Source organism: Canis lupus, chromosome 12, assembly GCF_048164855.1.
Source record: "Canis lupus baileyi chromosome 12, mCanLup2.hap1, whole genome shotgun sequence".
NCBI lineage: Eukaryota > Metazoa > Chordata > Mammalia > Carnivora > Canidae > Canis > Canis lupus.
Window position 1 is genome coordinate 24,122,897 of NC_132849.1, and position 4,142 is coordinate 24,127,038.

Here is a 4,142-nt window from a genome sequence, read left to right on the forward strand (position 1 = left end):
TGAATGGTTGAATAAAACATGAGTGGACTATTTAATTATGGAAATGCTACAGATAATTTGGCTTCCAAGTTTTCAGTGTTTTTTATTGTTTTTGTTGAACAAATTCTAAACAAATTCTAAGTTCTATTTTGAACTTTATATATCACAAATACTATATAACCACAGGTAAGAAATGGGATTTATGTAATCCTTCTCCAGAAAATCCAAGATCTGATATGTTCTGTCATTAGTGCTACCCTGTCATAGACTTTATTTTCTGATTTATGAAATAAAAATTCACAACCTAACCCATCAGTTACCATAAATCACATTTGCCAAAGAGTACCTATTATGTTTCCCTTGAGACATATGGATTTTTATTTTGTTCCTTAAATTCATAGCTTCATGGATGATGTGTACTATAAGATAGACTGTGACCTTAGGAAGCATTTTCTAGGACTGCAATCTTAAACTATCTTAAAAGAATAAGAATTCAGAAAAAAAAAATCCTCAAACTAAACTCCGAAGTAACTTTAAACAATGAAGTCAAAATAATTCATCAAAGGTGAACTTCTAGGTGTTCCTGGGTGATGCAGTCAGTTGAATGTCTGACTCTTGGTTTCAGCTCAGGTCTGACCTCAGGGTTGTTAGAACCCCATGTCATTCTCTCTTCCCCTCCCTCTTGCTCTCTCTCTCTCTCTACAATAAATAAATTAATCTTTAAAAGAAAAAAAAAACACAAAGGTGAACTTCCTAAAGTTCATTTTGTGATAGCTGTTTGGCATTTTCCTTTCCCTTTATCTTCACTAGTAGTTTAAATTTTTTTCTAAAAAAGAACATCTAACGTGTATGTGCCTGTATGTTTTAATGAAATGAGGACATCTTAAACATTTGGAATGTTCATATCACCATGAGTCATAATGGTTCAGGTTGTATGATGCTGTTTGTGCTACCAAATTTACTTTTGTTTCATTCAAGTGTTCAATTAAAATATAACTTCTTTGTATCAATTTTATTGATTTGCTGTTTCCCATAAGGCTCCCACCCCCCATTGAGAAGTGGTAGGAGGGAAGACTAGATCTTGTTTCTTTGAAACTCAGATAAACGTTTCAAGTGAAAGTTCAGTCTTCAGTGTTCCCTATGTTCTTACTGAAGGGCCTGGTTGTCCAGTCTGAAAAAGTCTAAGGAGTCTACTTGGCTAGTCGTGGTTCACATGTTCTCTTCACCCCAATCCAATGTGGATAAGGAAGCAGAATACCTAGGTATATGGAATGGTCCACTAGCATCTCATGAACAGTATAGGAGAAGAAACATTTCCCAGAAGACCAAAAAAAAAAAAAAAAATTAGTAGTAATTTGAGGATTTATTTTTTAATTTTATTTTTTAATAATTTGAGGACTTAATATATACACACAAAAAATGGAATGTGTAAAGAGGATTTGATAAAAATGGGTAGAAGGCAAGTGGAGACACAGACTTACTTATACTCTTAGGGCTTGAATGGAAGGAGTTGGAAGGGTTGTACTGACCTCCCGCTCTTGGGAAATCATCACTGAGCAGATAGTACTGAACTGGAGATTTTTTGTTGGTTTTTGTTGTTGTTGTTGTTGTTGTTTAAGATTTACTTATTCATGAAACACAGAGAGAGAGAAGCAGAGACACAGGCAGAGGGAGATGCAGGCTCCATGCAGGAAGCCCGATGTGAGACTGGATCCCAGGACCCCAGGATCATGCCCTGAGCCATAGGCAGGCGCTCAACCATTGAGCCACCCAGGCGTCTCACTGAACTGGTTTTTAAATAGCAACAACAAAAGGGGCAGGGAAGGAAGGAAGAAATGAACAAAAATAAAGAAAAAATAGTAAAGAAAAAGAAAAGAGAGGGAGGGAAGGAGGAAAAAGAAAGTAAGAAAAAAAAAAGGAAGAAAGGTAAAGAAGAAAAGAGGAAAAGCCTGGGCAGTAATATCAGCTCTACAAACATTCTTGAAATTTGTGAGCTTGTGTGTGGATGTTTTCCACACTCCCATTTTATGAGGTTCAACTTCATCCTCAAGATAGTTATTCATTCCGATAGGCTGGTTTCTGGATGCATAATACCTCGGTCCCCCAAAGAAGCTAGCTCCAATCCAGTCTCTCTCTTGAAGTCACAGTCCCAAATAGAACCATCATTTACTCCACCCTGCCCTCGCCAATCAGAGCCATTTTTTCCTGATGTGTTTGCCAAAACTTTATTTAGTAAGGAAACAAAGTCATCAACTATTTTGATTTACTGTGTAAATTGTCTAGTTTCTTTTAATCCTTTTAGCATACCTGTCTTTCAAAAGAGGGTAAAGAGTAATAGACTAAAGAAGAAAGCTCTTAGAAGATTAATGTGTAGAGGCTTAAACCTTGTAAAAACTAGTAATTCTTTCCCCAATTTTAGCTGTACATATAATTTCCTACACTAAAGTCTCATAATTAGAAAATGACTAGAGTTAAAATAATGTTTTACATATATGCTGGGAAGGTTAAGTAGGATGAGTAAAACTCATTTATGCTTTTTAATGTAAATTAGTTCATTTTCTTTAGCTTTTTGACTTGGGGAATTAGTAGCCCAGTCTTATCAATCTGTTTTCACATGACCTGGTTTCCAGATACTTTCTGCACCTTTGCTGTATGTATAGTGCATTGTGTTTCAAAATATCTTCCTTTTTTAAAGATTTTATTTAAATTCAAACCTTCCAACATATAGTATATTATTAGTTTCAGGAGTAGAATGTAGTGATTCACTAATTGCAATAACATCCAGTGCTCATTACATCATGTGCCATCCTTAATGCACATCATCCAATTACCCCCACCCACCTCCCCTCCAGCAACCCTCAGTTTTTGTTCCCTATAGTTAAGAGTCTCTTATGGTTCATTTATTCATGAACCATAATATCCTCTGAAAATTGTTTCTGAAATTCCATATATGAGTGAAATCATATGGTATTTGTCTTTCACTGACTTATTTCACTTAGCATAATACGTTCTAGCTATATCTACATCGTTGCAGAGTGGCTACACCACTTTGCATTCCCACCAACAGTGTAAGAAGGTTCCCCTTTCTCTACATCCTCACCAATATCTGTTGTTCCCCGACTTGTTAGTTTTAGCAATTTGACTGGTGTGAGGTGGTATCTCATTGTAGTTTTGATTTGTATTTTCCTGATGATGAGTGATGTTGAGCATTTTTTCATGTGTCTGTTAGTCATTTGTGTGCCTTCTTTGGAGATATGTCTGTTCATGTCTTCTGACTGGATTTTTTTGTTTTGTTTTTTGGGTGTTGAGTTTGATAAGTTCTTTATAGTTCTTGGATATTTGCCTTTTATCTGATAAGGCATTTGCAAATATCTTTTCACATTCCGTAGGTTATTTTTTGGTTTTGTCAACCATTTCCTTTGCTGTGCAAAACCTTTTTATCTTGATGAAGTCCCAATAGTTCATTTTTGCTTTTGTTTTCCTTGCCTCTGGAGACATATCTAGTAAGAAGTTGCTATGGCCACAAAGAGGTTGCTGCCTGTGTTCTTCTCTAGGATTTTGATGCATTCCTCTCACATTTAGGTCTTTCATTGATTTTGAATTTATTTTTGTTGGTGGTGTAAGAAAGTAGTCCAGTTTCATTCTTCTGCATGCAGTTATCGAGTTTTCCCAACACCATTTCTTGAAGAGACTGTCTTTTGCCCATTGGATATTCTTTCCTTCTTTGTCAAAGATTAGTTGACTATAGAGTTGTGGGTCCATCTCTGGGTTCTCTATTCTGTTTCATTGATCTATGTCTGGTTTTTGTGCCAGTACCATACTGTCTTTATGATTATAGCTTTGTAATACAAAACCGTGATGCCATCAGCTTTGGTTTTCCTTTTCAACATTAGTTTCGCTATTTGGGGTCTTTTCTGGTTCCATACACATTTTAAAATTGTTTATCCATCTTGGTGAAAAATACTAGTGTTACCCAAAGCAATCTACACATTCAGTGCAATCCCTATCAAAATAACACAATATCTTCCTTAAAATGTGGTGGTAAGAAGAAAATGGAAATCTCATATATATTTATGGAATGTGTGTGCCTATTCTCTTTGAGTTAAAAATTTTATTCCTGAGAATTTACCCTGTTATGCCAAGTTTTTTTTTCTTCCAAATTT